The sequence below is a fragment of the Staurois parvus genome, unplaced genomic scaffold, assembly GCF_062004578.1.
Source record: "Staurois parvus isolate SC_StPar_1 unplaced genomic scaffold, SC_StPar_1.0 ptg000031l, whole genome shotgun sequence".
Lineage (NCBI taxonomy): Eukaryota > Metazoa > Chordata > Amphibia > Anura > Ranidae > Staurois > Staurois parvus.
The window spans coordinates 6,980,915-7,005,227 of NW_028317827.1; the positions used below are offsets into that span (position 1 = coordinate 6,980,915).

The 24,313-nt window shown below is 41.1% G+C and overlaps 1 protein-coding gene across 17 annotated transcripts in view; it reads right to left on the reverse strand.

Annotated features, from left to right (window-relative positions):
* The window catches only part of BAZ2B (bromodomain adjacent to zinc finger domain 2B), a 413,209-nt gene that overhangs the window by 217,909 nt on the left and 170,987 nt on the right, over window positions 1-24,313 (reverse strand). Inside the window, exon 1 of one of the 17 annotated variants that reach the window (XM_089659754.1) lies at window positions 12,401-12,705. The exons of the other annotated variants lie outside the window; for them this stretch is intronic. The gene's annotated coding sequence lies outside the window, so the exon portion shown is untranslated. Of the gene's footprint in view, window positions 1-12,400; window positions 12,706-24,313 lie in introns of those variants that run through there. 17 annotated transcript variants of the gene reach the window in all.

Below are 24,313 nucleotides of genomic sequence, written 5' to 3' on the forward strand. Positions count from 1 at the left end.
CAGTGGGAGGAATAGCGCCCCATCATTGGTGTCAGTGGGAGCAATAGCGCCCCATCATTGGTGTCAGTGGGAGGAATAACTCCCCATCATTGGTATCAGTGGCAGGAATTGCGCCCCATCATTGGTATCAGTGGAGGGAATAGTGCCCCATCATTGTTATCAGTGGGGAGAATAGTTCCCCATCATTGGTGTCAGTGGGGGGGGGAATAGTGCTCCATCGTTGTTGTCAGTGGGGAGGAGGAATAGTGCCTCATCGTTGGTGTCAGTGGGGGGAGGAATAGTGCCTAATCGTTCGTGTGAGTGGGGGAGGAATAGTGCCCCATCATTGGTGTCATTGGGGAGGAGGAATAGTGCCCCATCGTTGGTGTCAGTGGGGGAGGAACAGTGCCTCATCGTTGGTGTCAGTGGGGGAGGAACAGTGCCCCATTGTTAGTGTCAGTGGGGGAGAGGAATAGTGCCAAGAGTGTCACAGCATGGTGCTGCTGCACACTTACTGGCCGCTCCCTCACTCGATTTTCGCGGGGCCGCTCGGCTCCGCCTCCTCGCCGGTGATTGGTTGCCTGTGGGCCTTTCCAGTGCTGGCACCCAATCACCGGTGAGGAGGCGGAGCCGAGCGGCCGCACGACCATCGAGCGGCTGAACTGAAAGAAGGAGCAGCCGCACTTCCTGGACCAGATCATCGTGGGACCGGGACCGGAGCCAGGTAAGGTACAGCAGCCCCCTGCCCGCCCTTGTACTTAGTGTCCCTTCCGCCACCGCGCCGCCCCTCTAAAAAGTGCCGCCCTGACACCGGCTCGCCGTATACCGGTGTATAAGACGACCCCCGACTTTTCAGAAGATTTTCATGGGTTAAAAAGTCGTCTAATACGCCGGCAAATACGGTACTAAATGAATTGAGCAAAAATGGTGGAATCCCACATTATGTATACTACAATGTCTGCCTTTGACAGATCAATCCACCCAGAAGTGATATTTCAGATGCAGAAAGAGTCTAGGAACATTGAGCTTGGTTCTACTTGGCAACTCAAGAGTAAGATCTCTCCACTGTAGTTTAGGGCTTTGTCCCTACTCTCATTGGAGCTTCAACACCGCAGATATAAACCTTGCTGGCCAATAGGAATAAGCAGAAGGCAGAGAGTGGTAGGAAAGCTTCAAAACTATCAGTAAATGGCAGAGATTTCTTTGTCAAAATGGCTCACCATTCGTCCATACCAGCATGGGATTAGAGGCTTCTGCAGGAACATCCAGGTCCCAACACTTTATACCTGCACCGGTTTTTTTCAATGGCCTTAAAATGAAGATTGCAATTACTATACTTAGCATCTGAAGGTCCTAATCTGCCACTGAAAGTGTATTTTGTTTTGCTTTTATTCACCATCTTTTGGCAGTGACTCAGTCCTGACTTTTCACCCCAATGTCAACATGAGTGGGCAAGTGGCATGCTATCTTTGAAGCCCAAAAATGCATATGGCCATTTTAATTCATAGGTACTAGGACATGTGAATTGGTGAGTTTGGTTTATGTAAAATTGTACCTACAGGCATTACAACAATTGTAGTCCAATTCTAATGTTTTTGAGACAGAAATGATGTTTGTGTGTGATCAGACTAATGCAGAATCACACTAAATGTACAGACAGACAATACTGCCCATGCAGCCAGTACATCTCAACGGGAGCCCCTAAGCAGAGGGAGATACATGGGGAGGACATCGGTAGGGGGCAGGTCGTCATCACAAATGCTGAACATCTGTGTCTTTTTGTGGCATAGGTTTGGCATGGGTTTGCTTTGGCATGGGTTTGCTTCCTCATGTCTTAAGTATAGGGGAACAGTGAGCAGCACAGGACTGACATCACCAAATCTCACTCCAAAACTCCTTAACGTTCCATTCATGCTTGTACAACTCCAAAGGTCACGCAACTCTGGATTGTAACTTTGATGCAACTTTAGATGGGTGCAACTTGGATGTGCCTTGTTGTCCCTCTGCAAAGTTGGACCCACTGTTGCATGTAAAACATTTAGGTATGACTTTCATGCAATTTTTGAGGGTTAACATTGAAGTCTGTGGCCCTCACATCACATGAAAGTCAGACCAAAGTAGTGCATGAACTACTTTGAAGTCGTTGCGACTTCAAAGTGTTACTAATCCCAGGACCCTGCATTCACTATATCTGGTCTCCCACAGTACACAGAACATGGAAATGCAATTATTTTAGTAAATATAAACTGCTAAATACCTTTTCTCATCAGCAGTATATAGCAGTCTTGCGACTTCTATCAGTGTCAAGCAGAGCACTCGTTAAAGCTTGAAGGAAGAGTTTTCATTCTACCCTGATTGTCCTATGTGGCTGCAGGACCCCTGACCCTCTGTCTGGACAGCGCTGATTGGCTCTGTGCTGATCACAGCCACTTTATTAGGTACACTTGTTCAATTGCTCGGTAACAAGAATTGCTAATCAGAACATCACCTGGCAGCAACTCAGTACGTTTAAGCATCTAGACGTGGTGAAGACAACTTGCTGAAGTTCACACCGAGCATCAGAATGGGGAAGGAGATTTAAGTGACTTTGATTGTGGTATGCTTATTGGTGCCAGATGGGCTGGTCTGAGTATTTCACAAACTGCTGATCTACTGAGATTTTCACACACAACCATCTCTAGGGTTTACAGAGAATGGTCTGAAAAAGAGAAAATAGAGCGGCAATTGTGTGGACAAAAATGCCTTGTTGATGTCAGAGGTCAGAGGAGAATGGGCAGACTGATTCAAGATCATAGAAAGGCAACAGTAACTCATGTCATAATGGAACACAATCTCTGAGGAATGATTCCAACACCTTATTGAATCTATGCCACAAAGAATTAAGGCAGTTCTGAAGGCAAAAGGGGGTCCAACCCTGTACTAGCAAGGTGTACCTAATAACATGGCAGGTGAGTGTATGTGCAATTGTTCGACTGACTCTAGAAATCGACTGCAATGGGTTTTTAAGCCTGATGGGACTATAAAAACAAATATAATGTTGCAATGCTACTGTCTTAAATACCCTCCTTTGAAAACAAAAAATGATCATTACTTTTGGGAGAATTACTTATTCACATGAAAAAGCTTCAAGCTGCCACATTTTTCTCTGATGTACAACATGTAATACCCTAACCCCAACAGGGTATTCCATTATGGGAGGAAGAGGAATTGCTTCATGATTTTTATGTTTCTATCCTCCTTTGTATCTTGGCTAGCATGTCTGTATCACTGTCACTATTGGTTTCCATAAAAGTGTGCTGGGCTGTGACTAACAGGAGGAACATGAGAACAAAACACTCAATATACTTATTCACAAGCAGCGGGTTGGGACAGATCTGTGTGTCATGTTTCCACTCTGGATTTCTTTAAAGAATGTAGGCATGAAAAGGAAAAAGTTATGAGACATTACAGGCATGCATTGAGAGCAGTACAAGATCTATAGATCTATATTCAACACGGCAACACAGTCAACACAAGCAACACCCTAACCTGCCCACGCTGCTGTCTTGAAGCAACTTTGATCTCTGAGAAAAATATTTAAAGCAACACAGCCACAAAATTGTTGAAACTATAGATGCTCATTTTTATTTTTACCAAGCTCTCCTACTGTCCCATCTGCTGGAGAAGTCCAACTTCTGGGTATAAGACACATTGCACACTTCCTCTTGCCTTCCGAAATGTATCCAAAAATGGTCTAAGTGCTGTCAGGTGGGGAGGACCATGTCAAGCCCTACTGACTTTCAGAAGGTCTCAGCAGTAAATCATGGAGATGAGTATGTTGGATAGGTAGGAGCATCTTGAGGGGCCTGCTTTACAATGTACGTGTGACATCAATACTATTTTTAGAGTATAGAATTGCTTTAAAGTGAACATGCAGAGAAAGGAAAACTGATTCAATTATATATTTTTCTGCTGCTGCTAGGACTTTGCATATGTAGCATGTAAATGAATAAACCTCCCAGTAATGCTATTACTAGGCTGCAGCTAGAGGGAGCTCAAATGATTTGTAGTGTGATTGCAGGAGACTAACAACCAACAAGCTCACAGTAAACTGGAATGAACAAGTGAGTAATATGTGTTTTCTGTTCTCCTCTTACTACAGGTTAGTCACACTTAGTTTATGATATCTTTGTTCAGTTTTTTGTGTGTTCTGACATTCACATTCTCTTTTTAGTATCATATATGTTAGCAATGGTAACTTTCTAACACAAATGAGTACACTTTTCCATGTGACCTGCAATGCCACTATAAAGTAATTACACAGGTCTGTGACTAAAAAGCTGTTTGATTATTTACATCTAATTTCCATGTATTTTGGTGTGCTAAAAAAAACACAAAACAAATTTTGAAAAAACTCCTAGATGTCATGATTTGCCACAAAATGCAAAATTGTCTTCAAATTTATAAAAAAAAATTAAATTTTTGGTATTTTTTTTATATTATGGGTTTTTAACCAATTTAAAGTCCAAATTACTATTAATTCACATAAGTGCATTTAAGATATAAAATGCCAAAAAAACCTTAAAGGGGTTGTCCGAGTTATGTAAAAAATAAATATAGCACTGTAAATCTGATGGTCAGCAATATATACATAAGCTAAGCAAGTTTTAGGGAAAAAAAATTCTATTTCCTCATTTCCCTAGTTCTCTTCTTGCCCTTTGTTGTTATTTGCAGGTAAACAATCTCTGCCCCTCCCCCCTGCAAAGGGGGTGAATACAAGTGCTGCTCTGAGTCACATGTCTGACTACTGGGATACTCAGCAGCATGCTGTATGTGTAACCCTCAGCCCTGAGTCTGTGCTTCTAATGGTAGAAGGGGTTAATCTTTCCTGAAGAATCCAGTGGGTGGGATACCAAATACCCTTGTTTTCTGTGTCTATGGGACAGTCCAGACCAACAAAATCACTGGACCAAGAAGAGCTGGCAGCCGAGGGTGCTAACAGTCGGTGAAAAAAATGTCCTCCGAGAAACTTTGGTACCTTCCCATAAAGTTCTTCTACCACCTCTTCACATAAAATTGGGATTGATGAAGCAATTCGTAAAATCACTTCCAAGAGATGGAGAATGCTTCAAATACTTGGTCACCAAGTTTCCAGGCCTGTCGGAGGCAAAGTTGAAGGAAGGCGTGTTCGTCGGACCAGACATTAGAAGGCTTATAGTTGATCAAGAGTTTGTCAATACCATGACGGATCCTCAAAAAGAAGGGTGGATTGCATTTAAAGAAGTCGTACAGAAATTTTTATGCAATAACAAAGATCCTCACTACACAAAGATCGTCGGACGAATGCTGAAAGCATTTCAAGCTTTAGGTTGCCTGATGAGTTTGAAAATGCATTTCCTCCAGTCCCACCTTGACTACTTTATGAAAATTTGGGAGCTGTGAGTCAGGAACAAGGTGAACGATTCCACCAAGACATTAAAGTGATGGAAAGGAGATACCAGGGAAAATGGAGCATTACAATGATGGCAAACTACTGTTGGATGCTTCAGAGAGACATTCCAGATGCTACTCAAAAGCGTAAATGCACCAAAAGGAGCCTCACAGGGAAGAAGAATCGAGTTTAGTGTGTGTAAGTGAGCTCATTTCAGTTCAAAAAAGGATTTTCATGAAAAAATTGTAATAAAACTTTAATTTTATAAGTCTATTTCTATTTATTTTGAGGTATTGCCTTATTTAACAGTTACCTAAATTGTCAGGAAACGTGATGTCCTATGACAAAATGGAGGTCATTTTTGGATTCAGCACACCAAAAAACATAAAGATTACGTGGAATAACCAAAACAGCTCTTGAAAAAAAATTTTTTGCAGACCTGTGTTATCTGTATAATGTGATCCATTTTTGTTTGTCGCATTAAATCCAGAATGAGCAAGTGAACAACATGTGTTTTCTGTTCGCTTGATACAGATACTGCAGGCTGTATCTTTGTCATACCTCGCACTCAGATCACCAATAATCCTGTAACATATACAGGGGTAGATTTTCTAAAACTGGTTCACTCTGAATCTGGTGCACCTGTGCATGGTAGCCAATCAGCTTCTAACCTCAGCTTGCTTGATTAAGCTTTGGCAATAAAAACTGGAAGCTGATTGGTTTCTATTCAGAAGTGCACTTAATTTTGCACTCTCTAGCTGTAGTAAATAAACCCCAGTCTCTGGTCTACTGTGTTTCACTTGTCCTATTAAAGTCACTGCAGCCTCGCTAACCAACAATAAGCATGAGAGCCAGGCCAAAGCCAGCAACCACAGAAGCTGGTCAATGGTCAGAGAGATGTACCCAACTATTCAGAGATCCCAGAGTGCTCAGCAGAGAAATAGGACTAGCACGTGCATATCTATAAATGCTATAAGAACAAGGAAACTATCAGTGCAATATTTTATGCTCTAAAAGTACACTTTAGAGTTGTAAAAGGTAGTAGAAGCTGAAATACATACAAGGTTTGCAGAAGTTACTGCTCTAGGATCCATGGTGGCCAGTCATATGTCTTAAGTGCTGGTCATGGGAAACAAGGACCAGCCAATCTAAACTTTGATCCTATTCTTTAGCAGAGATCACATTATCAAAACGCCTAACTATTTGGACACCTTATGGACATCATGGGATCCCCAAAGCAGTGGTCAAAGAAAATATTTTAGGGCTTCAGCTAACTTTCATGCCTTTCATGAGTTTTATGAAACAAGGACTATTAAACTGCTTAAAAAGTACACTCCATTGCAAATTGGTATTCCATTCACAGTCAGATGTTGGTGGTCTGGATCTCCAACTGGCTTCCAATATTTTAGGGATTCCAAAAGTAAACCCCTCCAAGGAATGCCTTGCTATGTTCTTTATAATTATGGAGTCTCAATCATTTTTATTGCATTTTCTTTAGAATTAAATTAAATAGGAATTTAACAAAGATAATTTTCTCTTCAAGGTATACTGACAATTTTAAAGTAAACCAGTTATGATAGAAATATTGAACTGGTATTCTTTTTATGTAATACCAAGCCACCAGCTTCAATACATTTGAGTCACTGGAACAAGTATGTAGACCCGGAAATGTAAGGAGTGCTTTTATGTTTGCTTTCTCTAGGCTAGGGAATACATTTAGTAAAGAGAACAGCCAGAAAACCAGTATTCTCAGAAAAAAGTGAACGGCAGCCTTAATGCTTCTTTCGTGAGAGGTGTCCAATAAAATAAATCTTCCAGTTTGTTTTTAATCTATTGTGGCAACTCTACCATAGGATGTCTATGGACCTTTAGGAATGATAATGGTTGTAATGAGACCAGGAAGAGATAAAAATAGTAAGCTGGTGTAACAAATGTATTTGCTATTACATATTTTTAAGTTCAAAAATCTATTTTTGAAAGTTATTACAGAACAAGGAACACACTGGCTTTAACAAGATAAACATGAACAGCCCAATAAAAGATAAAATAACAAACCCCAGCTTTTACTACAATATTCAGCTTCAATTTAGATATTTCCTTCACAGTACTTTTTTCTTCCACTAGTGGTCCTCAGTCTGATGGCCAGCATCATTCAACCTGCTTCCTCTGAGCCCAACTTGTCACTTCACAGTGATAGGAGAAGCAGCACAATGATGAGCTCATCTCTCTATTACTCTGCTTTCTTCTCCTATCAGAATGCTTCTTGCCATCACATGAATTGCTTGGCTCCTTGTGCTTCTACTTCCTCTCACACTCTCCTATATGAGGTATAATTAATTAATCAATAATTAATTTGTGTATCTGCCTACAGTTAATTTTTAATGGAAATATAAATCCATAACCATAACAGAATATAGAAGGATTAGAACCCCTGTCAGGTTTTTATTGCTGTCTGTGTCCTTGCTGGCAGATTCACCCCCTCTAAGGGTCCTAAATACAAAAGAGATGCTAAAAGTCAAAAAAATCCTTAATAGATTAAGGTCATCTTGATTTATTAGACATTTATTGATTTATTAGACATTATATGTTAACGTATAACGTCTAATATATCAAAATTATTTTAACCTATTAATATTTGTTTTCATTTTTGATGACTTTTAGCATTTTTTAAAGTTCCATTCATTATCTGCTTGTTCCTCTCTAATAGTTGTTGTGACCATTGCCTCCCATACAGAAGGCGATGGAAAATCCACATTTTCTGAGTTGGCAGAGGAACAAGAGGTGAGGGGAAATGTTCCATTGTGTAAACCTGTTCTGGTGACAACTGTCTCCGAGCATATACCTCCTTTGCTTTGAAGAAATCTCTTCTTATTTCCAACTTCTCCCCGATGGGACACAGACAGCACAAAAAAAAAGGCAGGGGGTCCTAAAATGTATATAAACCAAAAATAAAAAATGATAGTATTGCAGCCTACCAGTCCCTAGATGTGGGTGCTGCATTAGTCTCTGTTTTAGGCTTTTTTTCCTTTTTTTTCATCTAGTGATCCAACCATTAACACGCAGTCCTAGGGTGACAACTGTACTAAGCAGCATTGTCACCCTACTACAGGGGGTGTGTTAGGACTACATATTACTGTGTTAGTAATACATAACATCTCCCCTTTTTCTCCATAAGGCCCCTTTCTCACTGACGGTCCGATTGGGTCAGTTTTTCAGACAGACCCGATCGGACATCCATAGCTCTCTGTGGAGCGGCAGGTGTCAGCAGACATGTGTACGCTGACACATGCTGGCATCCGATCCGATCCTGTACGCTAAAAACGGATAGAGATCCAATCTCCATCTGTATGGTGGATTGGATCAGATCGGATGACAGTCAGGTGGAAAGGGACAGACAGTCCGTTTCCATCTGACCGTCCCATAGAAAACAGCGGTCTGTGTCTGTGTCCGCTCTGCAGTAGCGGAGAAGACACAGACATGTCATCCACTTGGATCAGCGGAGAGATCCCTCGCTAAGCAAGTGGATCCGCTGATGAGTCCACCCCGTCTGAAAGGGGCCTAACAGGGGGAGGTGTTGTGTAGTTCATGGAGACAGCAGGAAACAATGCCAGCTGATAACAGTCCAGAGGCAGAGAACACAGGAAGCTATCAGTTCACAAGATTTCTGGCTGGATGAACAGCTATGTTTTTTGCACTTGTCGAACAGACATAATAAGACACTTTATTTAACAGACCAAAAGGGAGCAAATATAAGGAATTTACAGTATTGTTCGAGTTTACATATACTTTAAGCATGTCCTCCTCCATCCCAAAGTTTTGATTAATAAACATAGCAATAATGAACAGAGAACAGTAGCAATCAGTCATAATTTATCTCACTGATCTAACCACACTCTTACCCTGTAAAAAAAACTATAAATATTGAAGGGACATTAAAACAAATGGTCCATATAAATAATATTTTCAGACTGACTTCCTGTCTAGCAACCTAGAGGAGCCAGACTATGTAACTATATGTAAAAATAATGTTTTCTTACAATGAGTCCACAGTTCAGTAATAGACAGTATGGAAAATTGTTCCCACTGGACTCAGGAACAAAAAATTGGTCATGGATGCCGGAGAAAGGGAAAGAGGATGTTTTTGCCTTCATTTGCACCATAATTGTTGGAGTTTTTGAGCAGTTGAACTTAGACATTTACCCTATTGCCAACGAAATCAAAACTTCAACCAAAACTAAACATTTTAAATGCAGATTCATGTGTCACAAGTAGTGACAAATATTACTACCGCTGGTCACATAAATTCACAGTATGTTGGATGTTTTCGGACTTGGAAGTATAGAATAATTTACGAAAGCAGAGGTCAGCTAGAAATCCCTCTACTATACAAGATTCAAACTAGCTGTACATTGTCAATATGGGTACCCAAAGCTTCCCTGTCCAAGTCTGCCACTTATCTGGCATCCACAGTGACAACCACATATAAGTGTGATACGCAAGTGTTGAATATCAATATCATGCTGGAACGACGGAAATACCCAGAAAAGAGTAGCCGGTATAAGACTTCATCTTTCATCACACCTGTTCGATAGCTGTCAGAAAATATCTGTTGGCTTCAAAATTCAGCGGTAGAGCGTGAACAGTCAGATTATCAGCAGACAAGGTCCAAAATCACCTTTTTGGCTGACAATTTGTCCCTGTATTGACAACCTAAAAAATGAATCTCTTCGGCAAATCATATAACACAAATCATTACTGTTAGAAATAACTAAAGTATCTATGAGGAAGTTGTAATTACTTGCAGTAGTAGACAATCAGATATTTCAGGACCACAAAAGTTTTATGTAGTGTTTGTCCACCATAGGGAAGGTGATAACCAGGCTCAGGTTTACAATGCAACTGGCTGACAATCTTTTTTTCCAGTATGTTTGAGAATGACCAACCAGATGTGTGCACCTGGATCAGAAGTACCAGATGCCCTCTCCTGATCTCATAAAGCTGTTCATCTAGAGAAGCCATTCTCATCTAAGGTTTCCCCCACAGGTTGAAATGGGTTCCTTGAGCTGTGGCTGATTGATCTCTCATCTGATGGTACCTGCATAGTGCCATGGCTAACGCCACTTGGCAAAGCCAACAACATGACGCCAATGGTCTTTTTAGCTGTCTGAAAAGATGATATTCTGACCATCACTATAAGGCAGGGGCAGACTGACCAAGGGGTCCGGGGTTAGTAGGGGGCCCCATGAGATGCCCCTGGTACCTTTTTCATAGGCTTTTTTGAGTTTGGGCAAGGACACAGGGGCCCCATGATCCCCTATTGCCCGGGGGCCCCATGAGTTGTCAATCTGCCCCTGCTATAAGGAGAGCATTCTCCACACTGACTACCAAAGTAAATATTCCCAATGACACCCAATTAATTGCTTTTGGGAGGGGATCCCTAATACCTGAAAACTATTTTAAGAATTCCTCTTGGGTAGATAGGTTAAGAAAGACTAATCTAGAGTGCAATGGGTACATTTACTGCTGGCATCAGATAGGCTCATAACTCACAATTGTCCCTCCTTAGGAAAGAGTGTCCCTCTTCTGAAACCATATCTTCCCTTTTTCTTCCTCAGTTGTCCCTTATTGGTCTGATGCATGGACTTTTAAAAAAAAAGCAACTATAACTGCAAAAAGAATTCTTTACTGCACTAAACCTTTCTTCCAATTTCTATATTTTTTGAAAGCCCAGTAAAAAGTAAAGCAATTACATCTGGATATGATCAATCAATTTTTGCATATTAATTATTCATGGTTTATGTAAATGGTGGCATGTCAGGGGAGGTTACTTTGTACTGAAAGGTGTCCCCTTTTTTCATCATAGAAAGTTGGGAGATATGTTAGCCGTCTCTCGCTTTAGTTAATAATGCATAATACACATTTACCATTCTTTAAAATAATTTCTTTGGATACTGCTGCTGAACAGGACTTTCCAAGCACACCATGACAATATTGAAACATAGATACAGTATACCCAATTGTGATCAGTGTATTAAATTGGAATTCAAATATCTCATTTGCTTTTTAAATGTTGCTATTTAACAAAATATGACCAAAGACAATAAAAATGGTATTTTAAAAATACAGATTTCATGAAACAATCAATCAATACTGAAGATCCCAGATACTTTCAGGGATAACAATTTACAAAGACAAACCTTTAAGACTGTAATGTGAGCTCAATACACACAAGATAGTCAGAAAACAGCACAATCTTATAGCAACTACATACGAAAAATGTTAGATTATCCCACATATAATGACTTTAATTGTACAATCCAGCAGAATAGTACATTCACATTACACACCCCACAATCTACTTAGATCAAGCGAACAATCCCAACTCATCCAATCTACATTTGTATGGACGGGGCCCTGCTCTTCTTTTTTCTATTTCTATACTTTTTTTTGTCTGAAGTTTGGAATTCGCACACCTTTTTTATGCATCATGCTCTGCTGTGTAATGCATTTAACAGTTTCCAAAAAAGAATAATAAGCAAACATTCGCGGTTTCACACTTCCTCCAAATACTGTGAGTTGATCTTGGGTGACCCCCCCCACACACACACACACACACACACACACACACGAGATTACTGCACAATTCAACATCTACTCCTCTGAATGTAACGTGTGTGGCCGGCTAATGACAACAAGACATAATACTCAGTGTAACAATGCCTTCCCCGTCAAATAACTATGATCAGCAAACAAGATACAATTTAACATCCAACACATCACAATCTGATACAAAATCTAAATCTGATATATAAAGAAAAACAAAAAACAATGCACAAAAATCACAACTAAAAATTTCAAATAAAACTTTACTTTAGCATTTAAAAGAAAAAAATTGTCTATTGAAACTGCGCTAGGAAGCTCACTCGGTGACAATACAACAGATACAGAAGAAAAAGAAAATTCCTCCTTGCTAGTTGTCTGGAAAAGAAAGACTGAACTTAGAGTGCTTACTGTGGACAGTGGATTAATCAGGAAGTAGCCATTATGTTTTTTTCCCATACGGCACTCCAAAACAAGCCCGAGATATGTCTTCAGTTAAGAAGGAAGGATGAAAGAGCACATACTATTATGTCCTGGTTTTCCTGACCCCTGAGGTCAGCAGATGTCTTAGAGAACGTTATATTAAAGGCATGTTAGCAGCAGCCATGCACAATGACCTGCTTGTTTTACCAACAAGCATCTAGTTAGAGCAAGCTGCTTCTTTTCTTCCCCCTTCTATCTCCCTGCCTCTCTCTCCCTCACTCAGAACATGGCTGTCTTATTCAGAGATTAGCAATTATTGTAATGAGACACTGTCGGATGAGGGTCAAATAGTGCTTCCTGCAGTTTACACATCTTGATTTCCTGGTAAACAGACTGAAAGGCAGGTGGAGCACTAGGATTAGCTGTAAAGCCATGGTGCTCACATCAGCACATCCAAGCCTAGGTGAATTATGCTGTCTTCAATAGATTGCACCATTTTTGCTGAACAGAAAACAATTTACAGACTGGAAAGAGAGGAAGGAGGAGGGGGGGGAGATGTTTAAGGGACAGGAGGAAAGACAATGGTTACACGGTGTACTGTAAGCCGTCTATGTTCTCGCACACAGGACTAAGTCAATCTGTCAGCGGAATAGATGGTGGGTGTGCTTTACGGGCTCCGTCTCTGCCTTCTGTCTCTTCTGGAGTATAGGACGTGCTGAAGTGATGGGGCAGAGATGATGACATCGGTGATTCCCAACTTTACTATAATGTAGTCACCTTTAGAACATTTATTTTTTATTTCAAGTACTTACAGTTGTGCTCAAAAGTTTGCATGCCCTAGCAGAAATTGTGAAATTTTGGCATTGATATTGAAAATATGACTGATCATGCCAAAAAATGCAAATGAAAAACAAAAAGAGGGCACACTGGCCTAGTGCATTATCGTTTAAGAAGTGATGGGGCAGAGATGATGACATCGGTGATTCCCAACTTTACTATACTGTAGTCACCTTTAGAACATTTATTTTTTATTTCAGGTACTTTCAGTTGTGCTCAAAAGTTTGCACGCCCTAGCAGAAATTGTGAAATTTTGGCATTGATATTGAAAATATGACTGATCATGCCAAAAAATGCAAATGAAAAAACAAAAAGAGGGCGCACCGGCCTAGTGCATTATCATTTAAGAAGTGATGGGGCAGAGATGATGACATCGGTGATTCCCAACTTTACTATACTGTAGTCACCTTTAGAACATTTATTTTTTATTTCAGGTACTTTCAGTTGTGCTCAAAAGTTTGCACGCCCTAGCAGAAATTGTGAAATTTTGGCATTGATATTGAAAATATGACTGATCATGCCAAAAAATGCAAATGAAAAAACAAAAAGAGGGTGCACCGGCCTAGTGAATTATCGTTTAAGAAGTGATGAGGCAGAGATGATGACATTGGTGTTTCCCAACTTTACTATAATGTAGTCACCTTTAGAACATTTATTTTTTATTTCAGGTACTAACAGTTGTGCTCAAAAGTTTGCATACAATTGGCAGAAATTGTGACAATATGACTGATCATGACAAAAAATGCAAATGAAAAAACAAAAAGAGGGCACACCGGCCTAGTGCATTATTGTTTAAGAAGTGATGGGGCAGAGATGATGACATCGGTGTTTCCCAACTTTACTATAATGTAGTCACCTTTAGAACATTTATTTTTTATTTCAGGTACTAACAGTTGTGCTCAAAAGTTTGCACACCCTGGCAGAAATTGTGAAATTTTGGCATTGATATTGAAAATATGACTGATCATGCCAAAAAATGCAAATGAGAAAACAAAAAGAGGGCACACTGGCCTAGTCAATTATCGTTTAAGAAGTGATGGGGCAGAGATGATGACATCGGTGTTTCCCAACTTTACTATAATGTAGTCACCTTTAGAACATTTATTTTTTATTTCAGGTACTAACAGTTGTGCTCAAAAGTTTGCACACCCTGGCAGAAATTGTGAAATTTTGGCATTGATATTGAAAATATGACTGATCATGCCAAAAAATGCAAATGAGAAAACAAAAAGAGGGCACACTGGCCTAGTCAATTATCGTTTAAGAAGTGATGGGGCAGAGATGATGACATTGGTGTTTCCCAACTTTACTATAATGTAGTCACCTTTAGAACATTTATTTTTTATTTCAGGTACTTACAGTTGTGCTCAAATGTTTGCACGCCCTGGCAGAAATTGTGAAATTTTGGCATTGATATTGAAAATATGACTGATCATGCCAAAAAATGCAAATGAAAAAAAAATGCACGGTGATGTTAGGGAGGGTGTGGGATTCTTGACATCTGATGTAATGGGGGGGTGAGGTGCTCTGGACATCTAGTCTTACAGATACAACCGGCACTTTGAGGGCAACCATAATGCTGATACGGCCCGCGATGAAATGGAGTTTGACACCCCTGATCTAAGGTCCCTAACTTACACTCATACATACACATACTAGGGCCAATTTCGACAGGAGCCATATAACCTACTGGCATGTCTTTGGAGTGTGGGAGGAAGCTGGAGTATCTGGAGGAAACCCATGCAGGCACAGGGAGAACATGCAAGCTCCAGGCAGGTGGTGCCGTGGTTCAGATTTGAATCAACGACCCTAATACTGCCAGGAGGAAGTGCTAATCACTTAGCCACTGTGCTGCCCCACATAACATCAGACCTTCTGGAGAGGGTCATGTTATCTAAGCCCCATTCACACTAAAGCCATTTAAAATGTAGAAAAACATGGAGTAGTTGGTTAAATTTGAAAACATCTAAAAAATATCTGGAATTAGTTGGAGTCTAGGTGGAAAACATTAGAAGAAGTCTTATGGAGATCCTGAGAGAAAAAATGGATGTGGAAAGGAGCAGGGGTGTATTTACCACAAGGCAAACAAGGCACTTGCCTAGGACAGCATTTTTCAGGGGGGCAGCACCTGCCCCCCAGAAGAAGGGATAAATGAAGGGACACACACCATGGGAACCAGGTGGGATCTGGAAGAGGCTGCAGGCTGCTTAATGGTGTATGTAGAACCTGACTTTCGTTCCCGGGGATGTCCGGAGCTGTGAACATGAGTGTCTCTCTCTATTGCCGAAGGGGGGGGGTAGTGGAAGGCTCAGGGGTGTTGTTGGTCAAAGTCAGGCTCTCTCCACAGGAGGGGGAAGGGGGGGGGCTGTTGGTTGGTGTCTGTGGGGCAGACAATTTTTGTGTTGCCTAGGGCAGTATGGCACCCATGTAGAGCGAGCAAAATCCTGTTTTAAGTAAGCAGCAGGTCAGCCACTCGGCATGGGACACTGAAGCTAGTGGAGATCACTGTAGTATTGGTGCCTACTAAGTTGCTTCCAGCTTCCAGGGCCATCAGCCAGGTATGGTATATGCATAGGTATATCCGTACCTTGAATTCTTCTTTAAAGTGCCACCAAATGCTAATATGCTTATTGTTAAATAATGACGTTTTTGTTTGTTATCAATCCGGTCTTGTGTTCCCCCAATTGAGGCTTTTTTCCTTTCACTTCTTGCCTGTGGGTGAGAGCAGTGCACATACACTGCGGTCGCGTGCACTGCTCACTCCAAACTATAATTCCCAGTCTGCAATGCGACATCTGTTTGTACTGCGCATGTGTCCCTTCATTGAGGATAGTACTGTGTGGACAGCAATATCGTAAATGGTGTTTTAATGTGCTTTTATGTGCCAGTACTGTCAGTGTTGGCACGTATTCCTGTAGTATATCTGGGGACTGTGCCATGGAAGGTGGCAACATTCCCACACACAGTGGGACCATGTAAAATAAATGTAGCCACCCTCCAAAAGAATGCTGTAGCATGGGATAACTGACATGTATATTTTTTAGATGTGTTGGCCAAAGCTGCCATTGTAAGGGACATAGATAAATCCCAATTTTGATATGAAATATATACTTTTTTAATTATTAGGTTTAGTGACACTCTACCAACCTAACAGCTCTTCCTCCTAGTAACTAGCTTTACATTGGTAAAACAAAAATGTTCAAGCTTAAAACCCCCTCAAAAATGTGCAAAAAAATGTGTAACAAATAAACATCCAAAATCATATGAACACTCAAGTGTGAATCTAGGCTAAAGCTGCCTAAAACAGAAACATAGCTAATATCTGCAGGGTCCTGGTACAAAATCTGAAATCAACCCCCTTACCCTCCACACTGCAAGGGTTAAATAACCGTTATGTCTTGGGATGCCAGAATATGGATAACTTAATTTGCGCTGTGGTGCAACTGGTTTCCTGCAGCCCTCTCTGTAAGTAGTGGTCACGCGTTCAACCTCACCACAAACAATAGGGTTAATAGCCCTGCGATGTATGTGATTACATCAAGGGACCAGCCAAAGACTGGAGATTTGGGGAGAAGCCAGCAAGAGTGGAAGTTAGGGTAAGTAGTAATGCTGGTGTCTGTACAGCCACACATAAAGAGCATTTAACCCTAGTAATGTTGTGAAGGCAAAGCAAGGGTAGATTTTTTTTAATTCCTGGAGTAGGACTTTAATAAAACAAGGAAATTGTTACATTAGTAAGTTATCTCTCTTGCTTTGCAACTCAGGGTCTTTAGTAATATATTCTCCCCATGTTTCACAGGTTTGCTTCAGATAGAGTAGTGAAGGGTTAATGTAACGAGAGTACTGAAGTTTTTATTTTGCTGTCCTACGCGGTTGTCAAAGGAACAATTGCCTCCATTGGGAGAACTCCCCTCTATTCCTGTACCAGTAACAACCATGTCATTTTAGATTTGCCATCGCTTTCTGATCTGGAAAAAAATGGTCCCCTGGCCAAGGTTCTAAATATTCATGACCGACTTATCTAGGAGCCCCAAGTTTAAAAAAAATGCTAGGTGAAAGCCCTAAAGAAATTTTAAAATATCTTACACCCTTGGCTCAATGGGTTTGTCTAGGTAAAAGTGACGTCATTGGCCTTCTCTCAGGATCCTGGGGGTGCTGGAGCATCATTTAATGAGATTTGGATTCCGCAGTTCTCCCAGATTCTTGTGGTGAGGCCCAGTGATATCACTGTCCTCTACAGCGCATGTGTCAAACACAAGGCCCTTGGGTTGAACCTGGCCCACCAGGCCATTTCATTTGGCCCTCGCACCTCTCCTGCAGCTGCAGCACACTCGTCTCCGCCCCGACCTTGTCTCCGCAATCGGCAACAGAGAGGAGGACAGAACTCCTCCACCAGGTCCTCCACTTCTCTATGCCATGGAGAGGCTCATCTCTGCTCTGCCCCCCATCTAAGCAGTCAGTAGCAGAGAGGACAGAATTTCTCCTACAGATCCTGTGCCTTGCTGTGCAGTTACAGCACCCCCTCATCTCCACTTCCTCTGGTCTCAACATTCAGCAGACTCCAGTCCTCCTCTGGGGGGAACTTTGATATCTGATGTAAGAGGGATGGGTTGCTTTCGACATCTAGTCTTACACATGCAACCGGCCCTTTGAGGGCAATCATAATGTGGGTGCTGCCCATGATGAAATTTAGTTTGACACCTCTGCTCTACAGGAAGCAGTCAGAAGCTAACATGTGAAGCTAAGATGTTTTTTTAAACATCTTTTTTTCAACGTATTTTTCATGGCTTTCACTTTAGCAGGCCATAGACAAGTCGTAAAACCGAACGAAAAGTCTTGGTCGTTCATTTTCACATCATTGTGTGCCAGCTGTAACATGCAATTTTCATGTTGTAATTGAACATGTGTGATCCAACATGTTGGATTTTATTCAGAAAAATGAAACAAATGTTGGTACAATTGTATGTGCCATTTTCTTTTTTCGATCCACAGAATGTTTGGTTTTCAACTTGTCTATGGCCCACCTTAGGTTTTTTTAATTTTAATCAAAATAAATCTCATGAGTTAATGGACAAAACTTGAGGAAGTCAACTTTGGGTAAAATTAATTGAAGATCCTTCCAGATATGCTTGTATGTGGCTGGTCACAGAGAGCTTTTCTGTAAAAAAAAATGTAAATATTTCTGGCAAACAGAACAAACGGTGTTTTGAGACGCCAAGCCTGTCTTTGAAACATTATAAACTGTTTCTGTGGTGTGCAGTCAGTCGATGACAGAAAATCTTTAACTGGGGAGAAAAAATAGCATGAACCTTTTATGTTTGGAGGCCATAATATATTGAATGGCCATGAATGGATGGCCAATGGAAACCTCCATGCATATGTGGCAAGGAATATGGTTTTTATGAAAATATACAAAAGAGATACAATGAAAAGCTTTTTCTGTGCTACATATTTCAAAAGGTCTTCACATCCAGTGCAGTACAGTGGTTCATACTATACACTTACTGTAACTGAGCCAACCCACTGTCTATTTATCCTGCTTAAGAGTGGGCAAACAGCTCAAAGAGGGCAGAACCTGTTTGGCCTTCATTACTAAAGTTTGCCAGGATACGAATCTTACAAATCAACATCTGAGGTATTACACATTACGCATTTCTTCATCTTAAAGCGTAACTACACTTCATCTGAGCACCACAAACCAAAAACGCTATTTAAGTCATTTTTAATATTTAAAATAAACGCACCCATCCATGCAATCCAAATCTCCATGCTTTACTTTGGTGAGAAATCACTTTGAGAAACACCCCCTAGCATCTCTGGCAGTGGCCATCTTGAGTAAGGGCAGATGATGCATGTAGCATTTAGTTCCAGGAATCCAGCTGCCCTTAGCTCAGGCACGCAGGCAAGAGAGTGTGTTTATCTGAGAAACCCCCCCCCCCCCCCTCCTGGAGACTCCTGAGATGTATGACATCATTTGCCTAGGCCTGGGAACCAGGACAAAACTGAAGAAATGTAAAAAAAAGTTTAAAAGAACTAAATATGATATACTTTCCTATCTATTTACTAATGCTAGCAGCATAAGAATTAAAATAGTCAGTGTTGAAAGGTCTAATGCTTAGGGACAGAGCACACGTCTTGAGATTGGTCACTGTGGTAGTTGTGGAGCCATTTAGATAAATATACTTTCTGGGGGAAATTATCTGCACTGGACCAGACAGAATCTGGAGCAGCTGTGCATGTAGAAGTTTGCCCCCCCCCCCCCAAAAAAAGACACTGTAGCTACTGACTTTTAATATTAGTGCACTTACCTGCCAGGCATCCAGCGGTGTCCTCACCCAAGCTGATTCTTCAGTCAGCTATTGGGTGCTGGCGCCGCCTTGCAGCTTCACATTTGGCTTCCTACTACGCATGCACTAAGCGTGCTGCGCTTTGTAAATGGGCTGCAGCCTTCTGCGACCTGTGAAGTGTCCCAAGAGGCTACAGGGGAAGGAGGGGAGGCAAACTTCCAGGTCAGATCGCTGGAAGTGGGAGCGGGTACCACCTGTCAAAACCAGGTACCCACCCCCCCAAGGGGCCAAATGTGGCAACAGAGGGGGGGAGAAGGCAGACAAGCAGAGCTTCACTTTTTTGGGTGGAATTCCACTTTAAGCTTTCAATATGAAAGATAGCTGCTGATTGGTTGCCATGCACAACTGCTCCAGATTCTCTCTGGTCCAGTTTTGATAAATTCCCCGTTACCTGTAGGATATCATATAAAACCTAATCATTTGTATTAGCATTTCTGCCTGGCAATACTAGGGTTGTTGGTTTGAATCCCAACCATGGCACCACCTACCTGGAGTTTGCATGTACTCCCTGTGTCTGCGTGGGTTTCCTCCGGGTAGTCCAGTTGCCTTCCACACTTTAAAGACACGTTGATAGGTTAACTGGATCCTGTCTGAATTGGTCCTAGTATGTGTATTTATGAATGTAAGTTAGGGACCTTAGATTGTACACCCCTTGAGGGTTAGGGACTGATGTGAATGTACAGTATATATGTAAAGCGCTGTGTAAATTGACAGTGCTATATAAGTACCTGTAATAAATAAATAATACATTTGTAGTTTGGTTAGAAACAAAAAATTGCTATGGTATACTGTTCTTGGTATTATTATAGTCTTAAAGCCCAACTCTAGGCTTTCAATCCCTCACCGCTTTGCCCATTCTCCCCAACAGGAGCACCCTTCCATTCTCCACTGCTCCATGAATATAACATACCGTACCATACTATTGGTGGTACCATCACCCTGGTGGTGATCCTTCACCCTCTGCAGTGGATACTAAATGCTGTAGAAAGCAGCGCCAGGTGTTTAGAATTTGCCCCTCTCCCTGCAGCATTCCTCATGTGAGTCCAGGGCACAGGGCAGCACCTTGACACCCTAGATCACAGAAAGTGGGGTGACTAATGCTAGGGTCATTCAACCTGAGGAAATGAAATGTGCTAGCACTCGATCAGATAGCTGGTGAGTCTGCCGAGATAGGTGAGTGTAGCAGGTAAAGGTACCTTTATATAAGAGCTTCTGTAGGACCCATACTTTTATGTCCAAGCTGACCATTCATGCTACTATAATTGCAAGTGATTATGTGGTAAACAGATACACAAGTAGCAGGAATTCAATAATTTTTCATGATTGGACAATGCTCCCATTGTGTGCAATTAATGGCTGCTTCACATGCTAATTGTGTAATTTACACCATAGGGAGCAATCCGCTCAATCTGCTTAGCTATCGTTCACTACTCACCAGCGATTTTAAAATCGTGATTGAACTACTAAAAGCTGCTCATGCAGCAACTGGAAATCTGGAACACCAGGGGGAGTTGTACAATAGGCAGAACAATTTTACAAGTTTGTATGATATGGGTTTTTTTTTATACCCCTTTTGATATACAGTTTAGTTTTGTAATATTTTATGTAGCCGGTTTAAACTATATTTTAATGGACGAGTTTTGAACTGATTAGGCCATCAAAGCTGTATTTGCACCTATGCATTAATGCAAGAAACACAGCACATTGTGAGATGGATTGTGTTGCCATTTATTTAGAATGGAACCCAAATGCACAAATACAGATGTGGGCAATGCACCCACATGGCTGTGCAGCACAATGTACCTGTTGCGCATTGTGGTGAGTGTTAATGAGGAACTGTTGTGGTGTGTCGGTACCCCATTGAAAATGTGTGGTAATACGCCGGAATGTAAAAACATGAAGGGTTCCCAAAGGTTATAAAGTCCAAATAAAAACTGCACTCCTCACAGTACTCAACCTTGTAATGATGGGTTCTCGAAGTGATGCTACAGATGGTGCCACACCAGAACCAGATGCAAAGATGCAAAGTAACCAGCACGCCAATCAAATGCGTTCCACATCTGTTTTTAATTTATGTAACACTGGGGTTGATTTACTAAAACTGGAGCGTGTAAAATCTGGTGTAGCTCTGCATAGAAACCAATCAGCTTCCAGATTTTATTACTACCAAAGCTTAATTGAAGAAGCTGAAGTTTGAAGCTGATTGGCTACCATGCACAGCTTCACCGGTTTTAGTAAATCCCCTCCACTGTCTTCACAAGTGCTGGTGACTATGCACCTTTGAATTGGGTTTCCAGAGGGAACAAAAAAATAAAATGTTACTCCCTTACCCTGTCCTAGGGGCATATTAATAAAGTAGTGAGCAATGGAATCACTGAGAATTTGCTACTTTTTGCTGGATGCCTTGTAGACCCATTTGCCGCATCTTATGTGGATTTCACTTTCTAGGTGTTGGTATGAGTTGTTAGCACGGGTCACTTTTACATATGTGCAACTTTCATTTTCAATTTACTACACATTTGAGAAACTACAAATAAGATTGTTGTCATTTTTTTTTAATACAAACATTCCCTGATCCTATCCCTGTATCTCCCTTAGCAACAGCTAAACGCCTTTTCGACAAATAACTGTGCTGCCTGTAAACGTCTCCATTCCCTCTTCATATTTGTGGAAAGGGATATCAAAGGATTGTTCCTTCAATACCTGGATTGTTTTTTCACGTCCAGGCTGCCTTCTGATGTCTGTGGCCAGCTTAACATAAAGAACCTATCTACTAATTAACTGGAATCTCATAGAGGACTGATCACATCCCAGTTAACGATTAAATGATAATAACTCAACCTAGAGGGAGAAAAACACTGAACTGCCTATTTTTATCTTACTTGGTTAGGGACCACTGTCTGCATTGTAATAGATAACAAGGCACTGCAGGGAATCTCAGGAAAGTCTCTGATATTCTCTCTAAAATTAACTATATAACTGACTTGTTTATGTGAAAATACATCATATTGAGAGGATTAAAGGTTCGATCCACCGAATCCTAATAATTCAGCTGAATGGACCACAGACCTCAGAAACAGATTTTATTCCTTCTATAGTATTGGAGAGACGTGAAAATGTTCAAAGCCTATACAATTGTTGCCCAATTCCACATGGATTGATTAGAAATAGATCATACATTATATGGCAAAAAATGCATAAAAACTCATCCAAAGCATTGAGTTCAGATGCACAGAACCAGATCTCTATAGACTTGGGTTTGGTGAGTTTGGTGTGAAGGACCTCGACTGGCCTGGATAAAGCTCTTACCTTATTGAACACCTTTGGGATAATTTGGAAAGCTGATGTGAGGCAAGACTTGACCACTCAAATGCAGTTTTAGGGAGCTGTTTCCAATGAACATACTCCAAAATTTTCTGAAAAGCTTTCCCAGAAGGGTGAAGGCTTTTATAGCTGCAAAGAGTTTGGGGGGAAGGGGGCACTCTATCCATAGGTTTTGGAATGCGGGGCACTCTATCCATGGGTTTTGGCATGCGGGGCACTCTATCCATGGGTTTTGGAATGCAATGTTCAACAAGTTCATACATGTTTCCTGGTCACCACAAACTTTTGGGACTTAGTGATATCTAACAAGTTGGACTCAAAGGAATGGGGTAATGAATAAGCACTGTCTTTAGCATGAAAAGCATTTACTTGCTAGTGCCCCATTCTATTTCCACTGTCTATATTGGTTTTATCTTGGTTCAATAAAGTGGATTGTTTGGCGTGCAGTCGATTGGACGTCCTTTGTTCTCATCTGGACTCAAAGGAAGGACTGATTGGTTAGGATGGTTGTTCCTACCATTAAGATGATGCCAGGGTTATCACTAAACAAAAACGAACAAGCAATTTCAGCATGCATGCTTGTGAAAATATCTTACAGAGGTTGTACCATGCCTGTAAATCTGACTGATATCTGGTGTCTAAGAAAAACTTTAGAAGCTGATGGGTTCTTCACCTTACCAATCCTAACCAAAAACTATCTGAAACCTTCGGTGATAAGCCAGTCTCAGTGTAAAACTCTCTATCATTTTGTGCTGCCTAAAGATGTTTTCTGGAGCATTTGCAGGTAGTAAATAAGAAGGTATGTTCATTCTTACAAATTCAGTTATGATTTTTAAGCTCTATGTTTAACTGCTGCTAAGAAGTGTGTAATATTATTGAATCCCATAGGTACGCATCTGTGCCCACTCAATCAATTATATGATGCTAAATAACATGCAGAGTAGTTGGAGAAATGCCGCTATTGGATAATGGAGCAGCACTCTTCAGCAGGTGTAACAACAAACAGTTAAAGGCAACATGTAATAAAGCAACCCTTTCCCTTTCAGAAGTTTGTACAACAAAAAACGCACAGTTCAGCCTAATCAGTGAACATAGTTTAGTGTAATCAGTGTACAAAACCCATGTAGCTGTCTGTCACCAGAGACCCAGTTATTCCTCCACGGGGTGCCCATCATAACCTAAATGTAAAGACACCTCTGCTCTTGCTATGACAACCCTGTGTCACTTCTGCTTGCATACAGTACATCAGTGATCGGGAGAAATATTAGAGATGGAGGTGAGGATTTATTTACTTACTGGCCAAAAATCCAAATTTGCATATTAGTAAGGTCTCTTTCACATGGGCGTCCAGAGGCGGTACAAACAGGTGGCTGAGATATGGTTTTACCTCCTC